Source organism: Perca flavescens, unplaced genomic scaffold (assembly GCF_004354835.1).
Source record: "Perca flavescens isolate YP-PL-M2 unplaced genomic scaffold, PFLA_1.0 EPR50_1.1_unplaced_scaf_1, whole genome shotgun sequence".
Lineage (NCBI taxonomy): Eukaryota > Metazoa > Chordata > Actinopteri > Perciformes > Percidae > Perca > Perca flavescens.
In genome coordinates this window covers 138502-148022 of record NW_021166514.1, presented here as the reverse complement: position 1 = coordinate 148022, position 9521 = coordinate 138502, and the positions used below count along the sequence as shown (strand labels likewise).

At 44.9% G+C, this 9521-nt stretch overlaps 1 long non-coding RNA gene across 1 annotated transcript; it reads right to left on the bottom strand.

The window, feature by feature from the left end:
* Window positions 1-7053: 7053 nt before the first annotated feature.
* On the bottom strand, window positions 7054-7770 carry LOC114551457 (uncharacterized). The gene is made up of 3 exons (XR_003691895.1): window positions 7737-7770; window positions 7441-7467; window positions 7054-7094 (listed from the first exon to the last, which is right to left on the bottom strand). It is a non-coding gene; the product is annotated as an uncharacterized LOC114551457 (long non-coding RNA).
* Window positions 7771-9521: the final 1751 nt, after the last annotated feature.

The window sequence follows — 9521 nt, the reverse complement described above, 5'->3', positions numbered from 1 at the left end:
TGTTTCAGGGGAGTTGTAGTTGTGTCAGTGGGAGTTGCTGTTGTTTGTTTCAGTCAGGGAGTTGTAGTTGTGTCAGAGGGTTGTAGTTGTGTCAGGGAGTTGCTGTTGTTTCAGGGGAGTTATAGTTGTGTCAGGGGGGACTGTTGTTTCAGGGGGAGTTGCTGTTGTTTCAGGGAGTTGTAGTTGTGTCAGAGGGAGATCAGGGGAGTTGTTGTGTCAGGGAGTTATAGTTGTGTCAGGGAGTTGCTGTTGTTTCAGGGGAGTTGCTGTTGTGTCAGGAGGTTGTGTGAGTTTGTTTCAGGGGAGTTGCTGTTGTTTCAGGGGAGTTTTAGTTGTGTCAGGGGAGTTATGGTTTGTCAGGGGAGTTGTAGTTGTTTCAGGGAGTTGTTTAGTTGTTTCAGGGAGTTATGGTTTTGTCAGGGGAGTTTGTAGTTGTGTCAGGGAGTTGCTGTTGTGTCAGAGGGAGTTGCTGTTGTTTCAGGGGAGTTGTAGTTGTGTCAGGGGAGTTGCTGTTGTTTCAGGGAGTTGTAGTTGTGTCAGGGGAGTTGCTGTTGTGTCTGAGTTGTAGTTGTGTCAGGGGGAGTTTTAGTTGTGTCAGGGGAGTTGTAGTTGTGTCAGAGGGAGTTGTAGTTGTGTCAGGGGGAGTTGCTGTTGTTTCAGTGGGAGTTGTAGTTGTGTCAGGGGAGTTGTAGTTGTTTCAGGGGGTTGTAGGTGTGTCAGAGGGAGTTGCTGTTGTTGTCAGGGGAGTTGTAGTTGTGTCAGGGGAGTTGTAGTTGTTTCAGAGGGAGTTGCTGTTGTTTCAGGGGAGTTGCTGTTGTGTCAGGGGAGTTGTAGTTGTGTCAGGGGAGAGTTGTAGTTGTGTCAGAGGGAGTTGCTGTTGTGTCAGGGGAGTTGTAGTTGTGTCAGGGGAGTTGCTGTTGTTTCAGGGGAGTTGTAGTTGTGTCAGAGGGAGTTGCTGTTGTTTCAGGGGGAGTTGTAGTTGTGTCAGGGGAGTTGTGTAGTTGTTTCAGGGGAGTTGTAGTTGTGTCAGAGGGAGTTGTTTCTGTTGTTGTTTCAAGGGGGGTTTCAGGGAGTTGTGGTTGTGTCAGGGGAGTTGTAGTTGTGTCAGAGGGAGTTGCTGTTGTGTCAGAGGAGTTGCTGTTGTGTCAGGGGAGTTGCTGTTGTTTCAGGGGGAGTTGTGTTGTTTCAGTTGGAGTTGTGTTGTTTCAGGGGAGTTTGTTGTGTCAGGGGAGTTGTAGTTGTGTCAGTGGGAGTTGTAGTTGTGTCAGAGGGGAGTTGTAGTCAGGGGAGTTGCTGTTGTTTCAGGGGAGTTGTAGTTGTGTCAGTGGGAGTTGTAATTGTTTCAGGGGAGTTGCTGTTGTTTCAGGGAGAGTTGCTGTTGTGTCATGGGGAGTTGTGGTTGTGTCAGGGGAGTTGTAGTTGTTTCAGGAGGAGTTTGTAGTTGTGTCAGGGGAGTTGCTGTTGTTTCAGGGAGAGTTGCTGTTGTTTCAGGGAGAGTTGTAGTTGTGTCAGGGGGAGTTGTAGTTGTGTCAGGGGAGTTGTAGTTGTTTCAGGGGAGTTGTAGTTGTGTCAGGGAGTTGCTGTTGTTTCAGGGGGAGTTGCTGTTGTGTCAGGGGGAGTTGTAGTTGTGTCAGGGGAGTTGTAGTTGTGTCAGGGAGTTGTAGTTGTGTCAGGGGAGTTGTTTCAGAGGAGTTAGTTGTGTCAGGGAGTTGCTGTTGTTTCAGGGAGTTGTAGTTGTGTCAGGCAGAGTTGTAGTTGTGTCAGGGGGAGTTGTAGTTGTGTCAGGGGAGTTGTAGTTGTTTCAGGGGGAGTTGCTGTTGTTTCAGGGGGAGTTGTAGTTGTGCCAGGGGAGTTGTAGTTGTGTCAGGGGAGTTGTAGTTTGTTTCAGGAGTTGTAGTTGTGTCAGGGAGTTGCTGTTGTTTCAGGGGAGTTGCTGTTGTTTCAGGGAGTTGTAGTTGTGTCAGGGAGGCTGTTTGTAGTTGTGTCAGGGGGAGTTTGTTGTGTCAGGGGAGTTGTAGTTGTGTCAGGGGGTTGGTTGTGTTCAGAGGGAGTTGTTGTTTTCAGGGGAGTTGTAGTTGTGTCAGTGGGAGTTGTAGTTGTGTCAGGGGAGTTGTAGTTGTGTCAGATGGAGTTGCTGTTGTTTCAGGGAGTTGCTGTTGTTTCAGGGGGAGTTGTAGTTGTTTCAGTGGGAGTTGTAGTTGTGTCAGGGGGAGTTGTAGTTGTGTCAGATGGAGTTGCTGGGGAGTTGTAGTTGTGTCAGTGGGAGTTGCTGTTGTTTCAGGGGGAGTTGCTGTTGTTTCAGGGGAGGTTGTAGTTGTGTCAGGGGAGTTGTAGTTGTGTCAGGGGGAGTTTGTCAGGGAGTTGTGTGTCAGGGAGTTGCTGTTGTTTCAGGGAGAGTTGTAGTTGTTTCAGGGAGTTGTAGTTGTGTCAGGGAGGGTTGTGGTTGTGTCAGGGAGTTTAGTTGTGTCAGGGGGAGTTGTAGTTGTGTCAGTGGGAGTTGTAGTTGTTTCAGGGGAGTTGTAGTTGTGTCAGGGGGAGTTGTAGTTGTGTCAGGGGGAGTTGTAGTTGTGTCAGGGGAGTTGCTGTTGTGTCAGGGGGAGTTGTAGTTGTGTCAGAGGGAGTTGCTGTTGTTTCAGGGGGAGTTGTAGTTGTGTCAGTGGGAGTTGTGGTTGTTTCAGGGGAGTTTGTTGTGTCAGGGGGAGTTGCTGTTGTTTCAGGGGAGTTGGTTGTGTCAGGGAGGGTTGTAGTTGTGTCAGGGGGTTGTAGTTGTTGTGTCAGGAGTCAGTTGTGGGGAGTTGCTGTTGTTTCAGGGAGAGTTGTAGTTGTGTCAGGGGGAGTTGTAGTTGTGTCAGGGGAGTTGTAGTTGTGTCAGGGGGTTGTAGTTGTGTCAGTTGCTGTTGGGAGTTGCTGTTGTTTCAGGGGAGTTGTAGTTGTGTCAGGGGAGTTGTAGTTGTGTCAGGGAGTTTGTTGTGTGTTGTTTCAGGGAGGAGTTGCTGTTGTGTCAGGGGAGTTGTAGTTGTGTCAGGGAGAGTTTAGTTGTGTCAGGGGAGTTGTAGTTGTGTCAGGGGAGTTGTAGTTGTGTCAGGGGAGTTGTAGTTGTGTCAGAGGAGTTGCTGTTGTTTCAGGGGAGTTGTAGTTGTGTCAGTGGGGTTGTAGTTGTTTCTGTTGTTGTTTCAGGGGAGTTGTAGTTGTTTCAGGGGGAGTTGTAGTTGTGTCAGGGGGAGTTGCTGTTGTTTCAGGGGGAGTTGTAGTTGTGTCAGGGGAGTTGCTGTTGTTTCAGGGGAGTTGCTGTTGTTTCAGGGGAGTTGCTGTTGTTTCAGGGGAGTTGTAGTTGTGTCAGGGAGAGTTGTAGTTGTGTCAGGGGAGTTCAGGTTGTGTCAGGGGGAGTTGCTATTGTTGTCAGTAGGGAGTTGCTGTTGTGTCAGGGAGTTGTAGTTGTGTCAGGGGAGTTGCTGTTGTCAAAAGGTGGGAGTTGCTGTTGTGTCAGGGGAGTTGTAGTTGTGTCAGGGGTTTAGTTGTGTCAGGGAGTTGTAGTTGTGTCAGGGGAGTTGTAGTTGTGTCAGGGGAGTTGTAGTTGTGTCAGGGGAGTTGCTGTTGTTTCTGTTTTCAGGGGGAGTTGGAGTTGTAGTTGTGTCAGGGGGAGTTGTAGTTGTGTCAGTGGGAGTTGTAGTTGTGTCAGGGGAGTTGTAGTTGTGTCAGGGGGAGTTGCTGTTGTTTCAGGGGGAGTTGTAGTTGTGTCAGGGGGAGTTGTAGTTGTGTCAGAGGGAGTTGCTGTTGTTTCAGGGAGAGTTGTAGTTGTGTCAGGGGGAGTTGCTGTTGTGTCAGGGAGAGTTGTAGTTGTGTCAGGGGAGTTGTAGTTGTGTCAGGGGAGTTGCTGTTGTTTCAGGGAGAGTTTGTAGTTTGTGTCAGGGGAGTTGCTGTTGTGTCAGGGGAGTTGTAGTTGTGTCAGGGGGGTTGTAGTTGTGTCAGGGGAGTTGCTGTTGTGTCAGGGGAGTTGTTGTTAGTTGTGTCAGGGGGAGTTGCTGTTGTTTCAGGAGAGTTGTAGTTGTGTCAGGGGAGTTGTAGTTGTGTCAGGGGGTTGTAGTTGTGTCAGGGGAGTTGTAGTTGTGTCAGGGGAGTTGCTGTTGTGTCAGGGGGGAGTTTGTCTTGTTGTTTCAGGGAGAGTTGTGGTTGTGTCAGGGGAGTTGTAGTTGTGTCAGGGAGAGTTGTTAGTTGTGTGTTTCAGAGGGAGTTGCTGTTGTTTCAGGGAGGAGTTGTAGTTGTGTGAGTTGTAGTTGTGTCAGGGAGTTGAGTTTGTAGTTGTAGTTGTCAGGGGGAGTTGTAGTTGTGTCAGGGAGAGTTGTAGTTGTGTCAGGGGAGTTGTAGTTGTGTCAGGGAGAGAAGTTGTTTCAGGGGAGTTTGTTGTGTCAGGGAGTTGTACTTGTGTCAGGGAGAGTTGTAGTTGTGTCAGGGGAGTTTGCTGTTGTTTCAGGGGGGAGTTGTGTCAGAGAGTAGTTGTGTCAGGGGAGTTGTAGTTGTGTCAGAGGGAGTTGCTGTTGTTTCAGTGGGAGTTGTAGTAGTGTCAGGGGGAGTTGCTGTTGTTTCAGGGGGAGTTGTAGTTGTGTCAGTGGGAGTTGTATTTGTGTCAGGGGGAGATGTAGTTGTGTCAGGTGGAGTTGCTGTTGTTTCAGGGGGAGTTGTAGTAGTGTCAGGGGGAGTTGTAGTTGCATCAGGGGGAGTTGCTGTTGTTTCAGGGGGAGTAGTAGTTGTGTAAGGGGGAGTTGTAGTTGTGTCAGGGGGAGTTGTAGTTGTGTCAAGGGGAGTTGTAGTTGTGTCAGGTGGAGATGTATTTGTAGTAGGTGTAGTTGTACTTGTAGTAGGGGGAGTTGTAGTTGTGGTAGATGGAGTTGTAGTTGTGGTAGGTGGAGTTGTAGTTTTGGTAGTTATGGTAGGTGGAATTGTAGTTGTGGTTGTGGTAGGAGGAGTTGTGGTTGTGGTAGGAGGAGTTGTGGTAGGAGGAGTTGTAGTTGTGGTAGGAGGAGTTGTGGTGGTGGTAGGTGGAGTTACAAGATAGTCACAGCAGCTGCATTTTTGGTTAAAGACCAGACTTGATGGGCAGTATTGGAGGTAGGTTCTTCCATCCCAACAATTGTAAAATGAATGTGGGTCAGCAGGGTTGGTGTATTGCCCATTGCTCTTTCCATTACAGAAGTCATCAATTGAAGTTTGTGGCATAGTCACAGCAGTAGTTGTGGAAGTGGGAGTTTTAGTTCTGGTAGTTGTGGTAGGTGGAGTTGTAGTCATGGTAGGTGGAGTTGTAGTTGTTATTGTTGTAGGTGCAGTTACAGGATAGTCACAGCAGCTGCATTTTTGGTCAAATACCAGACTTGATGGGCAGTATTGGAAGTAGGTTCTTCCATCCCAACAATTGTAAAAAGAATGTGGGTCGGCAGGGTTGGTGTATTGCCCATTGCTCTTTCCATTACAGAAGTCATCAATTGGTGTTTGCGGAATAGTCACAACAGTAGTTTTGGTAGGAGGAGTTTTAGTTGTGGTAGTTGTGGTAGGTAGAGTGTTAGTTGGGGTAGGTGGAGATTTAGTTGTGGTAGTTGTGGTAGGTGGAGTTGTAGTTGTGGTAGGTGGAGTTTTTGTTGTAGTAGGTGGAGTTTTATTTGTGGTGGTGGTAGATGGAGTTACAGGAAAGTCACAGCAGCTGCACTTTTGGTTAAAGACCAGACTTGATGGGCAGTATTGGAGGTAGGTTCTTCCATCCCAACAATTGTAAAAAGAATGTGGGTCGGCAGGGTTGGTGTATTGCCCATTGCTCTTTCCATTACAGAAGTCATCAATTGGTTTTTGGGGGATAGTCACAGCAGTAGTTGTGGTAGGTGGAGTTTTAATTGTGGTAGGTGGAGTTGTAGTAGTAGTAGGTGGAGTTTTAGTTGTGGTTGTAGTAGGTGGATTTACAGGATAGTCACAGCAGCTGCATTTTTGGTTAAAGACCAGACTTGATGGGCAGTATTGGAGATAGGTTCTTCCATCCCAACAATTGTAAAAAGAATGTGGGTCGGCAGGGTTGGTGTATTGCCCATTGCTCTTTCCATTACAGAAGTTATCAATTGGTGTTTGCGGAATACTCACAACAGTAGTTTTGGTAGGAGGAGTTTTAGTTGTGGTAGTTGTGGTAGGTAGAGTGTTAGTTGGGGTAGGTGGAGATTTAGTTGTGGTAGGTGGAGTTGTAGTTGTGGTAGGTGGAGTTTTAGTTGTAGTAGGTGGAGTTTTATTTGTGGTGGTGGTAGGTGAAGTTACAGGAAAGTCACAGCAGCTGCATTTTTGGTTAAAGACCAGACTTGATGGGCAGTATTGGAGGTAGGTTCTTCCATCCCAACAATTGTAAAAAGAATGTGGGTCGGCAGGGTTGGTGTATTGCCCATTGCTCTTTCCATTACAGAAGTCATCAATTGGTGTTTGGGGGATAGTCACAGCAGTAGTTGTGGTAGGTGGAGTTTGAATTGTGGTAGGTGGAGTTGTAGTAGTAGTAGGTGGAGTTTTAGTTGTGGTTGTAGTAGGTGGATTTACAGGATAGTCACAGCAACTGCATTTTTGGTTAAAGATCAGACTTGATGGGCAGTATTGGAGGTAGGTTCTTCCATCCCAACAATTGTAAAAAGAATGTGGGTCGGCAGGATTGGTGTATTGCCCATTGCTCTTTCCATTACAGAAGTTATCAATTGGTGTTTGCGGAATAGTCACAACAGTAGTTTTGGTAGGAGGAGTTTTAGTTGTGGTAGTTGTGGTAGGTAGAGTGTTAGTTGGGGTAGGTGGAGATTTAGTTGTGGTAGGTGGAGTTGTAGTTGTGGTAGTTGTGGTAGGTGGAGTTTTAGTTGTAGTAGGTGGAGTTTTATTTGTGGTGGTGGTAGGTGGAGTTACAGGAAAGTCACAGCAGCTGCATTTTTGGTTAAAGACCAGACTTGATGGGCAGTATTGGAGGTAGGTTCTTCCATCCCAACAATTGTAAAAAGAATGTGGGTCATCAGGGTTGGTGTATTGCCCATTGCTCATTCCATTACAGAAGTTTGGCGGCACTGCAGCTGTATCCGTGAGGCCAGGATAACCTTAGGAATCAGATCAGAGTCATATTGTGTTAATTGTTCTTTAACCCTGTTTGATCATAATTTAATATCTTTGCTGAAATTTCTAAAAAATAAAGAGTATACATTTGCAATCTGCATAATAAGAAAACAAAGTCATTAAGATCTGATTACATTAATATGAATGACATTAAATTAAATACACACACACGCTGCATGACAGGATAAGATATGAAGTTTAGAATTTTGGTTACCAAGAACCAGAAGATTTTGCAGGTGCCTAAAAAATGAGTTGCCCTGTTTACATACTGTCCACCTTTATTTATCTGCTAGTGCTATTGATTATGTGTGAAGCATTTTATGAACTTACCCAAGCTGGCGATGATCAAACAGAGACCTTCAAAGTGATAGACTGGTTATTATTTGGTTAAAATAAACAAAGCATAGGAGATCACTTTACCTAAATTAATGGTAATGGTGACACAGTTTTCTGTAAAGAGCTGAAATAAATGCAAACTTTCATAAGCACCACAACCCAAAAGCCACTGTAATCTCAAAGAGACAAAAAAAAAAATGTAAATAAAACAAAAACTATCTGCATGGTTAGATACCTCTGGAGGTAAGTGAGAAAATATGCATTACAATAACTTGTCCAGTGGGTCTTACCTGCAGTTAGAGTGAGTTTGCACATGTTGCCACTATGGAGATAAGCAGAAATGAAATGATTTGTATTAACATGCAGCAGAAAAATATAAACATGACTAAAAAACAAATCCTCACTCTATATCAATATTATTCATATTATTAATACTTTTGCCACAAAAATTGCATTACACGTGAGACAACTGCATATCTTTCCTGTTCAAAATAGTCTTAGAAAGTAGGTCAGTTTCATATTCTGTGGTGTGTCTGCCAGTGACACTAAACACATAGCAATTGGCACAGTTTGTGGGTTTACTTAGTATTGGAACACTTATTTTCATACACATTACATAGACAGCTGATGTTTTTTTTTCATTTAAGACGTAGGCAGGAGTAATTGATGTAGTCTACACCCAACTTAAACAATACTACATGTTGTCCAAGATAAACACTGAAGTTCTTCATACCACAAGCTTTTGGCAGATGATTTGTTTTGTAAAAGAAATGTTTTATTGCAGTATAGTTATTACTCAGCATAGTTTAAGGATCTGCTTTACCCAAATACATTTTTAAAGTAAAGTCATAATACTGGCATGAAGCCCCAACTGTACCATTACATAGTCACACCCAAGCTCCTGAAATTATACCATTTTACAGTACCAATAATATTTTACCTTTATCAGGATGGTGGGTAAAGATTCAATTAGTGATTAAACAGCACCTGTAATCATTAAAGAATACAATCAAACATTTTAATACACAAATGGAATAAAACCAGAAGAAATGAGTGATCAAAATTTAAATAAAAACATGAATTAAAACAATATCAAAAGTATAGGGCGCATAAGGACATGGTGCTCAGATTGGTTACTGTATGATTATAATCAATACAGTTTGATTAATGAATTGCCTGCATCATGTAAAAAACTGTTATGACTGAAAATGATCACATGTACATTATTGGGACCACAAACAATGGTGTAGGACGGACCCTCGCGCCTCTGCGCGTGTCGGGGTTACGCCGCTCCTTGCGATCGTGCATTTCCACGGCAGTCACACACCGCAAATCGTCACCAATGAAAAGGGAACTCCCTGCTGAGTTCAATGATACTTCACACAAGAGTCTACCTTAAACCGGTCACCAGTTATGAAAGAGGGCATGGCCTGAGCATAGGGGGCGGGCCAAACCATCACCAATGAAGAAGGAACTCTCTGCTGAGTTCAATGACACCTCACACAAGACTCTACCTTAAATAGTTCAAATGTTATCAAAGGGGGCGTGGCCTGAGTAAGTGGGCGTGGCCATATTATAGGGGGCGGCTCAGTATCACATGTAGACCACACATAATAAGTTTGTCATATAAGTCACATTTCCTGTTGCCAGCGGGGGGCGCTATGACCAAAAGTCAATTTTGGCCTGTAGGTGTCCTCAGGCCTGGACTCTTGTCAATCGTGAGAAATTTCGGGCAGATACGACAACGTACACTCAAGTTACAACAACTTCTTTGTTCATCGCTAAACACTCAAAATGGCCACCACGCCACGCCCACACCGTCTGACGAAAAGTTTTTCTTTTAATAACTTTTCATCGTTAAGGTGTTGGGATGGTACAGACCAAGTTTGAAGTCCACCGGATGAAATCTCTAGGAGGAGTTCGTTAAAGTATAGCACCTTGACTTTTAGGCCTACTTCCTGTTGCCACTAGGGGGCGCTATGACTTTAAGTAAATATCGGCCTTTATTTGTCCTCAGGGTTGGACTCTTATGAATCCTGAAAAGTTTTGAGGTAATCGGACAACGTACACTCGAG